Genomic DNA, 23317 nt, shown 5'->3' on the forward strand with positions numbered 1-23317 from the left:
GGTTAGGTCAAGTAGGCACTGGCCTAGGGATGTCAACGGTTAGGGGGCTTCATTACCATCCCCTCCTTCCAAAACCAAAGCCTGCAAGAAAAATGTTGCGTATTTCATGCATTTTTAACATGTTAACATGTTAAAAAGAAACAATATTAAATTCATAATTTACATAAGTATAATTTATTTACATAATTTATTTATCTATTTACATAATGTAATTTACATAATTATATTGCATATAATTTACTTCTTTTAAGTAAATAAAATGTAAAATTAATCATTCTAAAATATAAAAATCTTCGCATCGGCAGAAGTGGGAACATCATATAAGAAGTGGGAAGTTGATAGCCTAAATAAATTTAAGGTTCAGCTGGACAGGTATTTCGAACTATCGGAGGGGTGAAATGGGAATGGGTTTTTTTTTTTTTTTTTTTTTTGACTGATGCTTTGCATAAGCTTGCTTTCTTGCATCATATGCCTCTACTAATCCTAATGCTGAATGGCAGCGTTCGAGCTCTGAAGCAGTCATCGGAATGGTCAAAAGAACTTTTATGAGTTTTGTAAGTTCACCAAGAACTTCAGCTAGTTTATTTTCTGAGATAAATTTCAGCAAATCAGTTAATTTGCAGTAATTGTGTAGATCAGTGGTCTCAAACTGCATGCGGGCCGAATGCACGATCTGAAAGCAGCTGACGAGCCGTACGTTAGTTTGTCTCCATCTATATAGCAATATGAACTGCGCAGCTGTGCATCCAGCTAACCAACTAGTGACTGACTCAAAGAAAATATATATCAGAAATACCAACTCAATAGAAAAAATCGGAAACACCACAATACTGAAGCGCCACCAACTGTCGGCTGGCGAACTAAATTTACTGATTGTACCGACGTGGGAAGTTCTCCCACCTTACCCCAGTCACGTGGCCTGGCATACAGTGACAAAGACAAAGCCCCAACCTATTCATTCAATCTCTTTTTCCTTCAATAGCAGTCACGCACATAAGCTCAGTTCATATCTCTATGTCTCTAAAATTATAAGCACCGTATTTACAACAAATACATAATCGAAATGTATTCGCGGGCCGTGTAAAATTGCTTCGGGGGCCGGATGCGGCCCGCTAGTTTGAGACCACTGGTGTAGATCATGTCTGCTATAGAAAACTTGTAATTCCGTAAGAAGTTTTTCTCTTTCAATCCTGGGATATGCCTCAGTAGTCTCCCGTACCTCTTCTATGGGCATTTTCGTAAGAAAAATAACAAAAAGTTCTCTTTATTAAACAATTTAGCAGCAGTTAATTGCTTTGTAAAAGAATACCTCTCACCAATGTCAACACTTATATAGTCGCACACTTCCTTCGCTTCAATCATGAATGTTTTTGAAGGATTTTCACAGTACATTGAATTCAGTTGGACAGACAACTTGAGTAGTCGAGACCTGCTAATTTTCGTAAAATCGGACAAATGCTAATAATTTATTGTAATTTTTCCTTGTAGAGGATCTGCGATCTCATTATCGATTTAAAATAAACTTTGTGGATTTTTTGAAAAAAAGGGTAGTATTTTTGGAAATTTTAAAGAAATATTAAATTTTAAGAATATTATATATTTTATTTTAAGGCAGAAGAATATTCTTACTTTGGGTTTTCTTCAGGGGCGGCTGCATCCCGGGAGGAGTGTAATTCAGACGGTGTTGAAATTGCAATTATATGGAAGGAGGACGAAGGAAAAAGCCAGCTTTTGTCCTAAATCCTTGCATGGGGAGTAATTGTAGGCATAAAGGGAGATGATGTCCTGAAGCCTGATGGGGGCTTTTCGTTAATACCATCGTCAAAGGAGGGTGAATACGTGTCGATGCCGTCTTTTTTTGCCCGGTCACGTTCCATTGCCGCATTTCAAAAACGTGGGGGAGGGGGGAGTTGAGTAGTCGGGAAAGGGTGAAGTAGGGTGGGGGGAGAATTTCCCGCCTCATCGTATTACACTTATAGTTTGGGAATTTGGAAATTGTAGATTTGTTTGGCGAAAAAAAGGTAAGAACGGGGTTTCACTCGGAAATCCGGGTGCGTGACTACCCGTCCCCGTTAGTAGTGTCCTGGATTTGGGGGGTGTTATGTTCTGTCCTTAAAATTTAGAACATCCCCCCCATCTTAAATTTTAAGATTTCCTATTATTGTATTGTAAATTTTAAGATTTCCTATTATTGTATTGTAAATTTTAAGATTTCCTATTCATGTATTTTAACTGTCTCGATTTCTGGAGATTGCATTTGATTATAAATAACTGCCACGTGAGGCATTATCTGATGGAAAAGTTCTAACCAGAACTAGAATTTTTCATTACTCAAGATGTGCAAAATTCCAGTTGCTTCTGAAATCGTCTTATCTGCGTTTGCTGTCTCTTGTAGTTCCTCCATGCACTTTTTTAAGGATTCAAAATTTTCATAAAAGCTGTTCATGATGTGTATATTGAAGTTTCATGTTGTAGGGGAAGGTCGAGCAACACAGTTGCCACATGCTTTCTGAAAACGGAGAGATGCTGTGGTGATCTCCAGAATAATGTTGGTATCGACATGAGGTTCGAAAAGAATATTCTTGAATCTCGGGTACTACTTGCTGCATTTCTCATCATCAGATTCAGTTGGTGTGTATAGCAGTGACTAAACTGTGCATTTTTGTACACTTCTTATTTTAGCATGAACTCCCCCTTTCTTTCCTTTCATCACACTTGCGCCATCAACTGTCTGAGCAATCAGTTTTTGAGTATTTTCTTAGAAATTATGTCTAACTGATCTAGAATGCACTTCGATATTCCGTCTGCCGTTTGATTTTCCGGAGTGAAAAAGCCCCCAAAAAATACCGCTCAAAAATGTATCCATTTTGTTCATGTCTCAGAACAATTATCATTTGTATATGTTCTGAAACATCTGTTGTGTCATCACGCATGACAGCTACGAATGAAGCTTCTTTAATTTCTCTTTTTATTTCATCCTGGCATATTTGTAGAAAATAGTCAAGAATATCATTCTGAATAGTTTTTGAAATGCCTTTAAATGCTGCATTACTTAAATTGTAATCTAATGTACAGGCGAAATTTATTAACCTCTGAAAACTCCTGGATTTTTAGAATCGTCTTTTTCGTCATGTCCACGTAAAGGAATTTCAAACTGTCCACAAAATTTAATGCTGTCTATTATTTTATATAATACCTCACGATTCTTGGTAACTTTTCTGTTATGTTTGCAGTTCGAAAGTCTGTAGGCCTCAACTAAGCTGTTCTTTAATATTTACGCTTCCTAAAAGCGATCGTGAAATCACATTATCATATACGTTTCTGCAAACTCTCATGTTTTAGAGTTTTTTCTTTCATTCTGTTTATGTTTTTAAAACCACTTTTTGTCCACGTTAAGTCACCTTCGAACAGTAAACATGGAAAACAAAACAATGCATTTTTAACTTCACAACAAGAAAGCCAACTTTTCTTTCGGTACCATTCAGTTTTAAATTTTTAAAACTGCGAATATATTTCTTATTATTACTTATTCCCCGTTGAGAAATTTGAATCTTTGGTGTGTGGCGGCCTTCTTTTTTAATCGCATTTTTTTTTTTTTTTTTTTGGAGAGATAATTGTAAAAAACTAAGTTGCTGAAGTTTATTCACTGTCACGCGATTTACTTCATGGGGAAGCATGGAGGCCATGATCGAATCAAATTTTACAAAATTGTGTGTCGTAGAAATAATGTTTTACTTGCACATCACCTCACAATATAAATTCAACTTACCAAGTTCAAGCTCGATTCGCAATTAAGCTGTAATCACATAATTACACTGCTGAATGTTGAGTATTGACTTAACACTGATATTATTTTGTTACTTAATAGGAATTCAGGCGAATAACAAAAAGGCACCGACATTGTGGCTAAACACCCATCATGGTCAATGATGGAATCTGCACTGCGCGCTTTACGGTGACTGATTCGTTTCACCTATAATAAAATTTATATATTGGCAAGTTGCCAATATGCTGGTTGCCAATGACAACCAACTACCAGATATTCACTGGAAAGTAAAATGTGTACCTGGCGTACAGTGAGGCGTACTGTTAATTAAACTTCAAAGTTGGAAACGATTTCGTGTTTTTATTCGTTTATTGTTGAAATGATTACTGGAAATAGAGGATGCGCATACAATATGCGGGTCCTGTTAATAAAAGTATTCATTGCGTTGCATTTTTCTACACAAAATTTCATATAACTCCGTTCACTGTATATCTAGATTTAAATAGCTGGGGGTGCTGCAGTGCCTTGCCTATGGACTAGCCGCCCCTGCATTTGGATTGCATGATCTGTGCATCGCAAATGTAATGCAATCGCAAACGGTGCCCGTTATTTAATGTTTGGTTTAGTTTGACCTCTAATGCCATCACTATTGAATGAAATAGTTTTCTGGTTTGCTAAGGCCTCTTGTTTGAAGGACACACTTTAAAACTAGTGTAACATGAAACCAGAATCTGCTAATTACGGGATACAACATTCCCAAGAAGATTAACAGAGCATGGCAGTGACACTGGTTCCTGACGACTCTGGATCTTAATTCCTTGGATTTTTATCTTCTTTGGGACTTTCAAAGTGGCTAATGTACATTTCGGTGGCCATAATTAGGAGAAACTCATTGCAAGATTAAGCGCAGTGATGTTAACACTTCGGTGGCCATAATTAGGAGAAACTCATTGCAAGATTAAGCGCAGTGATGTTAACAGTCGAAAATTCATACATATTTTCCTTTCAACAAACAGCAAATCAAATACTGTACATGCAATTGAAGAATTCACGAAATTATAGATACAGCATATTGGTAGATCGTAGTTTTAGTTGCGTTGGCTTAACATTCACGTAACTTACATCTTGATGTGTAGAGTTTATATTTATCCTTTTTTTTTTTTTGCATAGATTTCATAATTTACACATTTTGTCATATTTTTCTTATATAACACTGTACGATGCACTTACTATAAAAGTCTTTGTATTAGCAGTGAAAAATGGTGCAAGAAAGCAAACTTATATACCATCAGCCAAAATATATAAATAAATAAATAATAATAAAAATAAAAATTCCCACATCACCTGCCTATTCCCTCCAAGTTTGTCTAGTTCTTTCTTGAATTTATTGAAACCACCCACTTCCACAACAACAAATGTAAGTTAGTTTCAACAATCAACTACTCGCTTGTTGAAGGCAAACTTCCTCTCATCTATCCTGCAACCATCCTTCCTTAATTCGAATTTATGCCACCTCATGGGTGTAGCCTGAGCAAGAAGAAAAATGCCATCAGCACTGAGATTGCTCAATCCATTCAAAGCATTAAACATCTTAATCAGATAACCACGCAGGTGCCTAGTATCCAGACTTTGCAAATTTTCAGAATTGAAGCCTCTCTTGGTAAGACCACCCTGTTATTCCCCTTACCATCCTCGTAGCTCTTTTCTGCACTAAATTCAGCTATTCGCCATTGATCCGTCCTGAAAGCTGATGCAATTGGTACATTTTAAAAGTCATATACCATATTAAAAAAAAACCGACCTAGTAGCTCAAAGAGGTTATGAATAAACTAATTAAACACTACTAAAATACAATAAATAAAAACAATAACGGTTAACGAGGTAACAATTTTCATTAAATATTATACCTTTTAGAAGAAAATCTTTTATAAAATACTATAAAATACTAAAATACTATATTTATCCTTTGCATTCTATAAAAAGTGACCAAGAAAGACACCGATGCACTTATGAATTAAGTTCGACACCGCCGTAAAAAGTTTAAGATATAAATTGTAATTATATTGTAAATAAATTCACTTTACGATATAAATAAACTTCACAATATAAATACACTTTACGATATGAAGTGTATTTATATTGTAATACCGCTAACCAATCCATCCGTTATTGTATAAAAGGGATCATAAAGACGGTTAGAAACGTAGAAGCGTTGTCTTTACCTTAAAACAGAAATTGAATATTTATGAAAGACTGAAAGTTAAAACGTTTAATCTATTTTATGGAGTAATATAATTAGCATTAGTAGAGGTATATATGATGCAAGAAAGCAAGCTTATACAGCATCAGCCAAAAAAAAAAAAAAAAAAAAAATTGCATTTCACTCACTCATTCGCTCCAAGAGTTTGTAAAGTTCTTGCTTGGATTTATTTAAGCTATCAACTGCCACAACAACAGATGGAAGTTTGTTCCAGCAATCCACTACCCGCCAGCTAAACGCAAATTTCCGCCCATCTATTCTACAGCTGTCTTTCCACAATTTGAATTTATGTCCCCTCAGGCGATTAATCTGAGCAAGACAAAGAATCCCATCACCACTGAGATTGCTCAAACCGTTCAAGACCTTATACACCACAATCAGATCACCTCATAGGTGCCTAGTCTCCAGATGCTACAATTTACAGACATTAAGCCTTTCTTGGGAAGAGCAACCTTTGTTCCCCCTCATCAATCTCGTTGCACTTCTCTGTACTCGTTCTAGCAGCTCTACATCCTTCCTGAAATGAAGCCTCCAGACCTGTATGCATTACTCAAGGTGTGGTCTGACCAATACCTTTATACAAGGGGATAATCACCTCCTTATCCTCGCTGGCAAAATTCCTCTTAACTTTAAACCTGGATTATACAGCTGAAATTATTACTCACCAAACTCTGGAATACGGATAATCAACAACGTTTATCTCGATGTAGACGCACAAACAAAGAAGACAGTGTTTTTAAGAATAGTGTATAAACATGAAATTTGTGAATTGTGCTTTCTGAAAACAACAATTAATCATTTAAACTATTGATTTGTCAACCTTGTTAGGTTTTTTTGTTTCTGGGATGTCCCGGTTGATCTAATGAACTCGACTTGGGATTATTAAAGAATTCTGTTAGTATTCTGTTCTAAGGAAAGGAATTGAACCTCACATATCTGCTCGCGCAGTATCCTAATATATCCAGTCAGTCTGTCTATGAGTAGAAAGATGCAGAGACGAACTTGACCGCGAGGACACCGAGAAAAATCTCGGGAGAGCCACAACCTCCTCTAGGATGTCCGTTACGGCCCTCAGATCCAAACAAAATACTTTTATATTCTCACTGGATCTTTTTCTTTGTTATCCCATCTTGCAAAATGCATATTTGTTATCGAGGAGGCTGCATCTGACTTCGTTATTAGCCTGCAATATTTAGTTTTTATTAATAATTTAATTTTACTTGCATACACAGGGATATTTGCTTCTAAGTTTTAACTACATTAATTAATATAGATATTAATTAACTGCATTAATTAATATCTAGCTGTTTTATTCTAAATTACTAAAGTTTAATTTTATGGAGAATGAACTGACTTTAAATCTCTCTTAGTATTTTCTATGGAATCGAAACCACATTATCTGTGGAAAATACAAGATTTATTTAAATGAGCCAGGAACTCATAATTAAACAGTAGTTAGTAACTAATAACATTCATTAAATCCTATCAACTTTTTTAACCATTGCACGATGGTTACAAAACATATCGGACAGTTAATCTAACAGAAGGATTGTGATTTCGCTTTACCAAATGTTTTTAAATAATACAAAAATCCCATGTTTAAATTTTTTAAAAAAAGTTGCTAATGACCTTTTCTTTTTAATAGAAAGTATCCAAAACATAAATGTTCTTTATATTGCCAATGGGCAATTTTACATCCGAAACAAGATTCCTCTACACCTGTTGAAATAAGAACAGTGAAAATTATTTCTCTATACATAAGATTAATTTATGAACTTTGTCGTTGTTGGTATTCTGAACTTGAGTATTCACACGGAGATGTCAAGGAGAGAAGGGACGAAACAAAATATTCAACTGTACGCATTAATTTATTTATTGATGTTGTCCTGTTAAATAAATGTTCTCTGAAAAAAAGATTATAAAATATCAATGTACATTTTTAAAGTTAAACGTTTATTTCAATCGTATGGATTTATCAATTGCATTCATTCTCGTTCAAATTCTTCCTATTGTTTTCTGCTCTAGATTACAGCACTAGTCCATGGATTTTCAACCTGTGTTTCGTAAGAACCTGGAGTTCAATAAAATTTTTAAAGAGATAGAGATTTACGATCTTTGTCATGGTTGTTTTTTTAACGATGGGGTAGACAACACATAAAACTGTCCGTGATGAGGGATTTTGAAATATACTAACATTTTAATACGAATTAAGAAATATCTAAGATTCAGAACGGTCTAGAGTTTTCAAAGTATCTTCAGAGGAACCCTGGAGATTCTGTAATAGAATCCCAGAGATTCTGCAAATTCCGCTATTTGCTAAATTAAATTCGTGCATATGTATTATTGCTTAGAAAGATATTTAGGTTTCGCCAAAGATTTAGATTTGCGAAAAAGTTCTGAGGCCAAAAGGAGCTTGAACAATCTGCATTAGAGCACTGTCACAAGCTCCATAGCGAAAGAGAGAAAAAGAAGTTGTGCTGAAAGAGCATTTCATACTTCTTTGACACATCAAAGAAGTCAGGTGTGACTAAATGGACAAATGCGGAGATTTCTTCCAACAGCTCCACCAATGGAAAGGCAGCTGATCAAATCTAGAAATGCCTAGCCCACCCAATAAAATCTGACGAAGAAAACCAGAAAATAAGAAGTAATAGATTTAATCTACGTTCGCAAGAATATCGTACTATTAAGCCCGGTGGTCGTTTTCTCAATCAAGTAACAGTGAGTATTGGTTTTCTGAAGACGTTAACTAGTAATAATTTTTTTTAATGAGAGATGACAATAAATTATGATTAACTGAGGTCCATAAATTTCTCTTAAATGAATGGGTTTTGCTTTATTGCAAGTTTTTAATTTGTAATGGGTCTATTTATTCCATTTAATCAAATGTTACGCAGCATCTCTTCTCTGCTTGTTTAAAATACTGGAAAGATAAAATTACCTACCTGTATATGCTTTTCTTACGATACCTTGAAGAACTAACTTTTATTCGTTTATTTATTTATTTTTATTAGTTTTTTCAGTGCAGCAACATAAACTACTGCAAAATACTTCCACTGACGATTATAGCTAACTTTTGATATGTACATTTTACTTATCAGTTAAATTTTCTTTTTTGATAACGTCTAAAATAAGTGAAATTATAAAAAAATAATTGGAAGAAACTGTAATGAAGAAATCTATTTGACAACAAAGAGCTAAAATGGCAAATGAATGATGGAATGTGACTGCTGTTTCTTATGCCATGTGGAAAAGGTCTAAGCTTTTTTTTTTTTTATTAGAACATACTGTTACAGTATATAACGTATGAAACAATTTGTAACTTCATGTATCACAATGTTTTAAAACCAGGGGCTCGCCAGCCTTTTCCACTCTGGTCTAATTTCAAAATGAGCAAGATCACTAGATCAACCTGTTTATAATTAATTTTTTAAAAGTGTGTCTCTATTTTAAATAAAATAACTAGTTGAAAAATTATCGTAATTTTTATTATAAAAAAAACAACACATTAGGTAAGTAGCTACATAGAAATTTTAAGTAATTTAAAAACTTAATCAGGCAAGTAACTAATGAGATTTATGGTATTAGATACTTATGAAATTATAAATCTAAGTTATCGCAAAAATTACTAAATTTTTTGCCAGAAATGTCATTTAGCAAATTATTTTTTTAGTTCGAATGCACGCTAAAAAACTGTATTTACATAAAAAAACTTTGATGATTGCTGTCATCCCCCTCCATCATCTCCAGGTCAGACATTTTGAAAAGATGGTAAATCTAAATAAGTCGTATAGAAGTTCAGAATTAGAATAACAGGCCTACAACAGTTAATTATAAATGCTTTAGTCATTCTGGTCTGACTTGTTTGCCGAAACACGTCACCCTATTTTTTTATGTTTGTGAATAACATATACAAAAATGAAATCAATTTTTTTTTATTATCAAGGTTAAGAAATCGTTAACCACTGGTTATCGACTTTTCTAGCATCATTACTAGGAGAAAAAAGAACTATGGATGGTGATAAAATATGTCTTTGAAAGGAATATCTCCACAGGAGCCTCATGCCGATATGGCACAGACATTGGGGTATAAGGCTCCTAAATATTCCACATTCGAATAACCGTTCTGCACGACCCTCCATCCACCACTGAGGAAAGCATCAACCGCATGCATGATCTAGCGATACAAGACAGACATATGACTGAGGTGTATAGCCGAGTCTATAGGCATTTCAATCAGCAGCGTCGATTCAATCCTGACGAAATCTTTGAAGATGAAAAAAGATCAGCTCTCGATGGGTCCCACGAATGCTGACAGATGAGCAAAAGGCATGCCGCAAACGCATGTGCATCACCAACTTAAACATGCTTCGTGATGATCCATAAAATTTCTGGTTCCAGATTATTACAATAGATGAAACACGGGTTCATAATTTTCACCAAAGATTAAAAAACAAAGTTTATTGTAGAAGTAACCGTGTTCTCCACCTGCCAAGAAGTTCCGTGTTGCTCCGTCATCAGGTTTTTTGGGATGCAAAAGGCATTCATAATTGACTATCTGGAAAAAGGTACTACTGTTACTAATACATACTGCGGTAACTTGGTGAAGCCACCAAGGAAAAGCGGCTTGAAAAACTGCGAAATGGTGTCTTGCTCCTTCACGACAATGTACCCACTCACCAGAGGCCGACTGGGTAAAAAATTCTTATTGGAGAAAACTTGTAGCGCCCTCATACTAGTGTTTATGGTCAAAATCACACCGGGCTCCACTGGTCTCCGGCCCACCAGGGTTTCCCAGGTAAGTCTTCTGGACAGTCCGCCCCTGCCACTCACACTTCCCAGATTGCGATGACCTCCGTAGAGACTACGGGATGTCAGTTGCTTCAGTACCCACCCTACTCCACGGATCTTGCCTCGAGTGACTTATTTATTTCTCAAGCTGAAGGTGACATCAGTGGAAAGAGATATGCTTCCGAATCTGAGGTGATCGTAGCTGTTGGTGCGTGTTGGAGGATCAAGATAAAGATTTTTTTTTTTTACAATGTGATCACGGCACTAGAGAGCATCGGTGGGAGAAGAACATCGTAGTAGCCCTAGGTTATATTGAAAATTAAAAAGGGAATCATAATGTTATGGCTTTGCTGTATATAGCAGTAGCAGTAGCAATGGTAGTAGTGACAAATTATGCAATAAAGCAAGCTTATACGTATACCATCAACCAATTAAAAAAAAAAAAAAAAAAAAACCCGCTTCTCCCATCCATATCCTCCAAGAATTTGTTTAGTTCTTCCTTGAGTATGTTAGAATGCGAACGTTTTCAACCACAATCATACATTTACTTTATTTACAATACTCCTGGCTTTATTGAATAGACAAATTAAATTTTGTATTTTATTGTTTTGATGTATTTCAGGATAAGACGATAACACTTTGCTTCTATTACACTTTATCTTTCAGTTTAAGGTAATTATTGATTACATAGGGCGCAAAAGTAAATTTGTCCCATGCCACTAAAATGAACCGATCATGTCCCAACTTCCTTAACTCCAAACTAGAAGTTCCCTGAATGCATCCTCAATAGCATTAGCAAAACCCTTTGCACCTCCTCTGTTTAAACGAATACCATCTTTACAAAATGAGTTCAGTCTATATATATATATATATAAAGTGAGCAGCAGATTGCTAAGAAACGTTATTCTCTGTACTCGTAATTCGTAAAGAACAATTAAGTAAAATCGTTTTGTTAGTTTGTTATTTGTTTTTTAGGAGCATTAGCAACTAAGGCCATATTGCTCCGGGAATATGAGGTGGTCATTCCCTGACCTTTCCGCAGCCTCCGTATTTGGTGGTGACGGGCTCGAACCCAGGTCTAATCAAGAAGCGTGTGCTATGCACTGCTGCTCCTTCCCACCTGGCTACGGAGGCGCCAAGTAAAATCGTATTTAGTTCTGTGGTCATGAGTTTTTAGTGCACTTTGGCAGCAAGAGGCTGTGTAAATAAACATGGCCAATTTTGCTACATTTGTGACAGCTTCATTGTAAAGAAGTAAAGGAAAAAAAATGAAGACTGTCGAAAAGACGTATTACAGGATGAAACTTAGTAACTATGTACTCCATCATATTTATCCACATTTGTGTTGAATAATTCAGGAAATGGAACCTAGGTGAAAGAAAAATGTGTGCCTTGTGCTATTTCCATGGTGTCATGCGACTGAAGTCACATATGTATTGAAAATTCTGTTTATCTAAAGTACAAATTAACGAGAACTGTTTTGCCGATGCTACCAGGACTTGAACATCCGCAAACATGAGTCTGGCAGCAGCATGGTCTAATGATGGTATTGGCAAGATTCCTGAAACGTCACCTTAAATGTATGGTGGCTTGGGCTATAAGCTTAATAAACTATATTGTTAATTACATGTGGTATAAGAGTGGCTATTAATTATAGTAATTAATTTTCAGAGAACTGTCATGAACCTGAACGTTGAACCTGATTTTCTGATACTCAACACCAGCGATATTGTATCATCAGTTTCTAAACGTAATATATATTACAAAAGCATAGTTCTCAGCATGAAAATTTTTCTGTATAAGCGTTGACTTTTGCATCACTGTTTTCTTCATTTTAATTGCATTTTTTCCCCAATTTTATTATAAAAAAGTACATAAATTGTTGTTTAAATAACAAATAAGGAAAACGTCATATTTACTTTTCTCCAAATTTGTATAAAATTCTACTAGGCACAAAAAAATTGTCGATTTGAAGTCAGCTCAGCAAACTTAAGGAAGGTAACGTATTAAACAAACATCCCATTCTACAAATTTCAATTCGCAACTTAAACTTGCAGATGGGTCTGCTCTAAACGGTAATTGTAATTCTTGCTCGTACAATTTTAATTTTGTTTAATTTTTCTTTAGCTGTATTCTTTGCGTTTGTGCCTTTATTCTTTCTCCAGGAATCTGAGGTAGACTTTTCTGTACTTTAATAATGGATCGAGTCTCCAAAAAACGGATCAGCTTCTGCCAAATATGTGGAGATAAAGCATCTGGGCGTCATTATGGGGTAGTGAGTTGCGATGGATGCCGTGGGTTCTTTAAAAGAAGTATTCGTCGAAAGATAGAATATGAGTGCAAGAATGACGGCCATTGTTTAATAGATGTTGTCCGAAGAAACCATTGTCAAGCATGCCGCTTAAAAAAGTGTCTAGAATCTAATATGAAAAAAGAAGGTAGGTTTTTTTGTGTATGTAGGTTTTTAGAAATGGAGTTTTTTTGTGTATATCGCTTGTAAATCAACTACGCTTAAATTTATTGTTCGATCTTAATATTTTTTTGGAACTTTGTTTAAAAATTTTCGAATAATATGAATATTTTCAAATGCAATTTTAAAATCCGTTAGATCTTTAATGAATATTCTAATGTGATGACAAGATGAGTCTAGATTCAGTCTACAGTCTGATTATCTCCATATCTTCATCCGAGAGCGAGGTATAGGAATGAAATCTTTAAACTCTATACCAGACGTTTTAGAGATGCATTTATACGGTAGGTTACAGGGCAGATTCGAGGAAAAAATGAAGTTAAAAAAAGTCAAATGAAAAGATGAAAAAAAATAAATAAATAATAATACAAATAATATAAAATAAAGATGTCATTATTTCACTCTCTTTGCGCGTACGAAGAGAGTATGACTTAATTCACGTCTGTCTGAGAAGTTGTTAATCGAACCTTTCATTTACTGTAAAAATAAATAATATTTTATTGAAATCCTTACTTAATTTGCGACTTGGAGATGAGATGGCCCACTTTACAATTTTGATAAGCAATAACTCAGCCACAGCACAAATGCTTCCCAGTGCACAAAAAGCCTCAGCCCACATCTGCCTTTTAGTAGTAGTAGTATTGGCATGTGATGCAAGAAAGCAAATGTATGAGCTTATGCAGCATCAGCCAAAAAAAAAAAAAAAAAAAAATCACACCATTCCCTCCAAATGCCTGTCCAGTTCCTCCTTAAATTTATTCAACCTATCAACTTCCACAACGACAGATGGAAGTTTGTTCCAGCAATTAACCACTCGCTGGCTAAAGGAAAATTTCCGCACATCTATTCTACATCTGTCTTTTCTTAATTTGAATTTATGCCCCCTTAGATTCGTAATCTGAACAAGTGGAAGGATCCCATCAGAATTCAGCGTGCTCAACCCATTCAAGGCCTTATATACCTCAATCAGATCACCGCGCAGGTGCCTAGTCTCCAGCCACTGCAATTTGCAGAACTTAAGCCTCTCTTGGTAAGAGGATCCCTTCATTCCCCTCACCAATCTTGTTGCCCTTCTCTGTACACGCTCAAGTAAATCTACATCCTTCCTAAAATGAGGCCTCCAGACCTGTACGCAGTACTCAAGCCGTGGCCTGACCATTGCCTTATACAGAGGGATAATCACCTCCTTTTCCCTGCTAGCAAAATTCCTATATATCATTGACAAACCCCATGACCTGCCCTGGCAGCCTGTCTGCATTGCTCAGAAAACTTCATATCTGCCTGCACAATTACTCCCAGGTCTTTTTCATTTTCTACCACCTTAAGTGTAGTACCACACAGTTGGTACGTTTCTCTGGGGTTACTTCTACCCATATGTAGTACTTTGCATTTGTCAAGGTTAAACTTCAGTTGCCACTTCTTAGCCCATATGCCCAAATTATCTAGATCCTGTTGCAGTAGCACACTGCCATTACTGTCATTAACAACCCTGCCAACCTTTGTATCATCTGCAAACTTCGACATTAAGCCTGATATACCTTCATCAATATCATTGATAAATATACAAAACAACAGTGCACCTAACACCGAACCCTGTGGGACTCCACTAATAACATTAGTCCAAGAAGAGCAGCACCCATTGATTACCACCCTCTGTCTTCTAGCACTTAACCATCCTTTTACCCAATGTAGCAACTTACCCTTAATACCATTCTGCTCCAATTTGTACAATAGTCTTCCATGCGCAACAGTGTCAAAAGCTTTCCTGAAATCCAAATATATGATATCAAAATTATGTTTTGCATCCAGTTCCTTTGTAACCACATCATAATATCCTATCAAATTTGTCAGACAAGACTTTCCCTTAACAAACCCATGCTGTGTCTGAATTATTGCTGCAGTCTTGTCTAGATGATCCTACAATGCATCTTTAACCAGCGACTCCATTATTTTACCCGAAACAGAAGTTAAACTAACTGGTCTGTAATTACTCGTGTCACCCTTCGATCCCCCTTTGTGAATTGAGGATACATTTGCACATCTCCAGTCCGTGGAAACTTCCCCTGAGTCCAAGGATGCTCTCATAATTATGGCTAAGGGTTTGCTTAGTTGCTTTGCCGTCTCCTTTAATATAACTGGATAGATCCCATCCAGCCCAGGTGCTTTTCTTACGTTTAACTTCAACAATTTCTCTTCCACTTTGCTCTCGGTTATTACAAAATCATTAAGTATCTTGCTACAATTTGATAACCTTCTGCCATTTTCAAACCTTAATAATTCCTCACGTGTGAATGTAGATGCAAAATACTCATTCAGTTTGTTTGCTATCTGAGCAGGATCATCAACAGTCGAACCATCGATGTCAAGTGCACCGATCAGATTCATCCCCTTCCTTTTAGAGTTTATATAAGTAAAGAAATCCTTGCTGTTTTCTTAGCATCTTTTGCCAAGGATTTCTCGTAATATGCCTTCGCCTGCCTAACCTCCTTTGTGACCTGATTACAGATTAACTTATATCTGCCATATGCTTCTGAGTTGCTTGATAATTTATATGCATCCCATGCATTTTCTTCTCTGTTACGAGTCTCATTAGTTCATTTGACAACCATTTAGGCCTAAACCTTGAACAATATTTCTTAACAGGTATGAACCTTTTAGTAGCTTCCACGATTAATTCCTTGAATGCTTCCCACTTAGAATTTACTGTTGGTAACATCATCAGTTGATCCCACTGTACAGAATTTAAAAACTGTCGGAGACCGCTGTACTCGCCTTTACGGAAGCAAAAACCCTTTCCTTTACCCCTGATAGTAGTTAAATCTTTAAGTAAATCCCACGTCAGTACACTATGATCACTGCCACCTAGTGGTTCCTTTATCTGCAAATTCCTAATACATGAATGATCACTGCTGATAACCAGATCAAGAGTATTACTTTCTCTGGTTGCCTCTCGAACATGCTGCTGCAGAAAACAATCATCCAATAAATCCACAAAAGTCTGACTAGTGTGTGAGTGCCCAACCCACAAGTTCCAGTCGATATCTGGGAAGTTAAAATCCCCCATTATAAGACATTCCGATTTACTAGCCCACTCTATTTCTCTGTACAATACTAAATGATTGCTGGCAACTGTTTAGGACCGCTCCTCCTCATGGAGAGAAACTTGTGGAGGAAATTTATTCAGAGTTAAGATATTTCCTGATTGGAATGGTCATCGAAGTCTTCAAGACCCTATTAAGTATGCACATGATAGTTTAAGGAAATATTTTGAATCGTCAGCTACCCCATGAACCTTACATAAATTACGAACTGCAGATCTCGAAAAGCAGACTTCAATACCACCAGGACTCTTGAACACTCATTCACAACACGAGAGCTTGTTGTGAATCACGGGTAATCATACCCACTGTTATGGCCTACAATAGCATCTACTGGATAATTACTTTCATGTATATTTTAATTAATTTACATATTGCAGGAATACCATGTTTTAATATGCATAACTTCCCACACAGAATCATGAAACACGCATCATGAAAGAAATTGTCATAACAATGTACTGCCATATCAAATTTCAGGAATTATATACTTTAAGTTTTGTCACCCACTCGTATATTATCCATGGTGGCAATGAGATCGGTTATCATTGGGTGTTTTGAGCTGTTGACGTTTTGATCCAGTAGTAGTTCTGACCTAGGCATTTTTGAACTAAACCCATTTGTTCAGGCTATATAGTAAACTTCATTACCTTAAAATGATATTGATACGTACTGTATTCAATAAAATATCGATAATTCCAATATAAAACCTTGTAAAAGAGACGAAAGATCTCAGAGAATAAACTGATGTAAATATCTGGGTTCAAATCCCGTAGATGACAGGAATTCTTACTAGCTTTTTCACACCGTGGCCGAGTTAGTCGGTCTGGTCAGAGGCTACATTGAAAACAGTTTTTCAACACAACCGAACCACAGAACACATGTAGTGTACTGATGCTTCAAACTGTTAGTTGTTCTGGCGAAAAACGACCAACCATTTCAGGGAAATTAAATGCGATGGCTGTTACACTCGAGATATTCCCCAACATCAGAATAAGCGGTGAATCCAAGTCTGTCTGACCGAAGAAAAATTATAAAAGTTGAGGGAAGAAAAGAGATTTAAATACATTCCCATCCTTCTGTATAGTATAAACAGTGTATTCTCTGGATGAACATCTTTCATGTTGTTGCGCTAATCACTCAGAAGGAGTGCTAATATTAAGTAGGGTGTTTGCTCCCCACCTCCAGTACTTCCCATGATTTAATATCGCATACATATGAAAAGGAGACCAGGTGGCATCGTCGACATGTGTCATAGAACACTCCGGGCTCCTTGGCGATGTATTTTCTATAGTTCCTGGTATTGATTACCTGGTCTTGGATGGCGAGCATGAATCCTTCAATCTCGGAGAAGAGCCCGAGAAATAATCTTAGGCAAAGTCGTAAAATGTTATTCATAAACTCTGACGTCTCAGACTCCTGTACTGCTAAAACTTGTCGCAACAGTAAGCAAGTTGCACCTTGGCTATTGCGCCATTATTATTGTTGTCGTAGTATATTTCTTCCTGACGGTGGGATTGGTCGAGGAGCTCTCTGACTATTCTACAGTACTTTCATTTGGGGAATGGACCAAAAACATGCAGGTGATCATACATTTCTGAAAAATTATGCAAATAATTAATAATGAAATACTTTATATAGAGAGAAGAAGGGTAAAACACGCCTGCTGAATGAAGGGGTCTAGCGTTTGAATCCCGCCGAGAGCTAAAGGAACTTTTTAAAGACTTTATCTTGTAGTAAGTGAATTGGTCTAAGAAAAAAAGTCCTAAACACCTTTTTTAAATCGCGAAAAACAAACAAGCTGAACTTCAGAACGCCTGCTTGTCTATGGGCTACCGTACACCTACTCCTTATGATTTGAATTTCCTTGCAACTGTTTAATTGCTTAACCCATGGACGTGAAGGGTTCCTATCTGCAATATACGCATTTATCTACAAATACTAGTTCCGATGTAATTTATTATTATTAAAAATACACACTTCCTAAAAATTGTAAAAATAGTAATATTTACGATTGAAATAATTACTTAAAGGTAATATTTAAAATAAAATTTAAAACACAGATATTCTCTAAATAACGAGTATATAGCTTTACAGCTAAGTGCTATTTCTTTGGTCGACAGACATCTGTGACAAATGTGCCAGAAAGAAAAGTAAGATCTTTCCATTTAGAAAAATAGCCACAATGCTTCGCGTGCAGCAGACGTTCTGTTTCCTGAACTTGATCATCCTTGGTCTCGAGATCAGTTTTGAGATATTGTCAATAAAAGATCGGATAGGAAGAAACATTTAACCTGTACGAGCAGGAAATACGGAAAGATATGTGTAAACTTTTAAAGTGTTTAAGATGTGTTTTTCTTCCATGTTTTTGTGACAGCTACTAGCTAGAGGAAATATTTGTAAGAGAATGACACCTGAGGATGTTATTTCTAGCAAACAAACGCTGGAGAGTGTAGAAACAACGAATTTTTTTCTATAACACTTAGGAAAAGCAGTACTCTTGTCTATCGGCAAATGATGCAAGACTTATACAGAATCATCAGTGGCCACAAAAAAAAAAAAAAAAAAAAAAAAAACGAACGCAAAAAGTAACGACTTTTGTTTTTGGGGGAAAAAAACAGAAGTGTAATAATAATAATAAATAAATAATCATTTCTAGATTTCTACCGCTCCGATTTTAGTAAAATTTAGAAACACTTGACAAATCTTTCAGAAAGATCTAAATATAAAATTCATGAAAATCCATCCACTGAGAATCGAGTTATTGCATGCAAGCGGCAATATAACTATAAGATTTATATCGGTGCTATTTCAATAAAATTTGGGATAGCTCTGCAGATCTGTTTAAAAGGTCCAAATATAAAATTTAATGAAAATCTATCCACTAGGAGCTCCGGATTTCCATTCGTCAGATTTTAATGAAATTTGGACCGGAATGGCTTGACAATCTTTTGAAAAGACCCAAATATAAAATTTTATGAAAATCGATCAAGTTGCTACACGTAGACGGAAGAATAAACAGACATGGTGAATACAATAGGCGCATGTATGCGTATATGCTAACGCACCTAAAGAACTTACCTCATCACTTGTCTATCTCCTATAATAATTTGTCTAATTCTTCATTAAATTATTCAACCTACCCACTTCCACAAAACCAGACATTAGATGGAAGTTTATTCCAAAAACAGCTGCACTCTAGCTGGAAGAAAATTTCTGTACATCTATTCTGCAACCATCCTTCTTCAATTGAAATTTATGCCCCCTTGTGCGTGTTATAAGAACGCCACCAACATTTAGCTTACACAATACATTCAGAGCCTTAAATAATTCAGTCAGATCTTGCCTAGTTTCATGAAGCTGCGATCTGAACATTTGAAGCCGTTCTTGTTAAGAGTACTCTTTTGTTCCCTTCACTAATCTCGTTCCTCTTCTCTGCACCCATAAGGAAATCACATCTTAATTACTGCATACAAGTCAGAAAGCCTAATTTTAAGGAGGATGTGGCTGTCTTATACCTGATCCCTTATACAACGGGATAAACACATCTCTATCCCTGCTGGAAAAATTCCTTTATATCATTTACAAAACCCCCATCAGCTGTCCCGTCTGTATCGCCCAGAGAACCTCAAGTCAGACTGCACAACTACTCCAAGGCCCCTCGTTCTTCACTACTCCGATTGTGCCACCACACAGTTGGTATGCCAGTCCAGGATCACCACTAGCCATACGCAAAATTCCGCATCCATCAATGTTAAACCTCAACTGCCACATCTCATACTTTTAAAACTGCACTTTTACATTACATTGTTTACATTATTAAGAGGGACAAGATATTCCAGGCTATTTTGCCTAAATTAGAAGAATCAGCCTTGACAGAACTATTCCAGCACATATATATATATATATATATAAATCCCTGTGCACTTTAAAATAACAATAACTTAGATTCTGTACCAGATAAAAATAATCTGTAAAGTGCACTGTAAAGGTATTTATTATAGTTTTTATGCATGGGAACAATTACTTAATTTATTCTAATTTTTTTAAAAAAAATTTCAAATAATCTGCCCTGCGCGAGATAGCTTTATTAGAAGAGAAAGTGAACTGTTTCCTCTGGCTAGCAGAGCTTAAGTCGATAGCAGCGGTTAGAAGAAAATTTACGACATAGTTAACCAAAAGAAGCGTAAGAAATTCAATTTCAAAATTAATGATAAGCGCGAACTGGTAGGGGCGGATTAAACCAGAAGATTTGGCATCTGTCGAGGAAGTTTTCAGTAAAGCTGACGATAATCACTGATGGTCATCTTTGGAACTCAGTATTCCTAAAGCAAGAGTGCACAACATTTTTAGAATGAAATTGCACAAGCAACCTGACAAGATTCAAATGCATCAAATATTGCTGGAAGAGAAATACCATGAGAGATTAGTTCTGTTACGAGTTTAATTAAAACATTGAAAACAGCATCTTATCTCTTGACAATCTAATGTTTAGTGACGAAGCAACGTTTTACATGATGGCATAGTTAATTGCCGTAATTTCCGTATTTGGGAGAACAAAGAAACAACAAGAAGTCTGGGAATAATCACATGAAAGGGAATCCCCTCAAGTCAATGACTGGTGTGATCTGGGAAAACACTTTTTTTTGAAGAAGAAGAAGAAGAAACGGTGGTTAATTGGTGACAATTATCTTTCAATGTTACAGGTTTCTTTTCTTTTTTTATCTTTTTATTCTTGAACTAAGACAATTAAAAATTGAAGCTAATAAGGTTTTCTGCAAAATGGAGCAACTTGCCCCTTTGCTTTATTATAATTTTATACAAAATTTTTAATAATATAACTAACCTCCACCGCATTCTGCGATCAGGTATTTGGTAATAAAATGTTTTTGAAAACTTGAATTCATTGAAAGTTATCTGAAATGAAATGTGTACTAGTAAATGGTAGAAGTCAGTACTGTAATTATACACGTTTAGTATTGTTTTAAAAAAATACAAGTCAGTACTCCAAATCTTACCCTTACGTCGGCTTAGGTCAGCCTGTTTTCCATATTTTCATCAGTCCAGATTGGCATCATCATCACAGCGATACGTCTGAAAAAGGACCACTTTTGGCTTAGGGCCAGGCCCTAGGGATAGCCTACTTCGCTTAGCCACTACTGCTGGAGAGGGTGGGTGGAACAATCCCTTTTGGGATTTGTTAGGGTAATCAATATTGTTCCATTCCAGGCAAACATAAGCTCGTTTATTTCAGTTTCCTGGACCATAATCACATGATTATGTGATTTTGGGCCAACATTTTAGTACTTTTTGGGAATGCATAGGAGAAACTGACACAGCTGCTAAGGAGCACTATGTTTAGATATTTTATCAGACACAACACGGTTTAGGCTTAGTTTTTACTGTTTATAGTGACGATTGAAATATAACACTTCGTATTTCCTGCGAAAACTTACTTACTTTGGAACAATTATAATAAAGTCTAATGAAATTATTTATTTATTTTACGATAAATATTTCTTTCACAGCTGTACAACTTGAACGCAATAAGAGGTACTACTGTAGGGAGCAGTACCAAGTTCCTGTATTTATGAATCCAAGCCACCTTTATTACAGCGAGAACATTTTCACCCTCAGCGGAAAAGAATATGCTTGTTCTGCTCCTATTATGATGTTACCCATAAATTCTTCGTCTCCCTGGAATCATGGAAATTTTCAGAATGGCTTAGCGATGTGCTTGAGCTGTTATTTCATCTCGTCGTATGAAAATAACCGGCTTGTTCCTGTTTATATAGAACAAACAAAAGGTGAGCTGCTTGTCGCTGGTTCTCTTTTTTAATTATATTTACAAACTGTTTTTCTGAGTTCTGAGATCCAAAAACATATCTGAAATGTTTTTGGATCTCAGATCCAAACATTTCGGATATGCGTATCTGGAGAATCTTTCAACCAAACCCTGCGCTCACGACTCCGCCTCCGTACAAGAGATAACTGCCTGACTTTTGGAGATCGATTTCTCCAGTTATATTCTCCACTTGGCTGTGATGGGAATATTGTACATATATTTCCATACAATAAGGACGATTCATTTTTATCGTATTCCTCCTGTAAATCCTAAACTTATACGTAATGTCTTATTCGTTTTTGACAGTAAGTTACTTTGCCAAAGTCGCATAGCCGGTTTGACTAGAATCAGCTAGAAATTAGCCAGGATCACGTCACTAACAAGATAAACTTTTTATATAGTATGGAATCAGGCGCGCACCCAAGGTTTTTGTTTGGGGGGAGGGGAAGGGGTGGAATTGAGAATTCAACTGAATACACTCCGAAAAAGAATTTTTGATGAATACAAAGATGAAGTTGGAATGACAGAGAAGGAAATTTTAAGATTCATTATTTTAATGTTTTAGAACAAAGTAATGCAATCATTGAAATACAGATGACTTCATTTGATCGTAAAGTCTAACGACTAATTTAAGTTTTTACCCAATTTGAATTATGCCACAGAACGAGGATCGATGGACAGTTTAACAATTTTATGCATTTAGAAATTCTGCTTACAGATGGTGATCAGAAAGATATCGATTAATACAAAGAATTAAAATAATGCAAAACCATTTCGAAGACAGTTATTCGCAATTGCAAATCTTGCAATTATCTGCTCAAACAATTTAATGGCATAATTGGCAATTTTTTTTTGTGACGGCGAGAATTTTTGTAACGCTTCCAATATCAAAGTTTTCAAAGATGAAGTTAATCATAATTTCTCTCCATTCCACGATGACACAAGATCGGTTGGATGGACTGGCTCTTATCAATTGAGACATATTGTCACAGTTTAGACCTGGATGAAATGATCCAAATATTTTCAGTTGTTAAGGCCCGGAATAATTAAATTTTGAAGACCAAATTTTAATGAATATGTAATAATT

The sequence above is a fragment of the Mastigoproctus giganteus genome, chromosome 1, assembly GCF_048544385.1.
Source record: "Mastigoproctus giganteus isolate SK-2022 chromosome 1, ASM4854438v1, whole genome shotgun sequence".
Classification (NCBI taxonomy): domain Eukaryota; kingdom Metazoa; phylum Arthropoda; class Arachnida; order Uropygi; family Thelyphonidae; genus Mastigoproctus; species Mastigoproctus giganteus.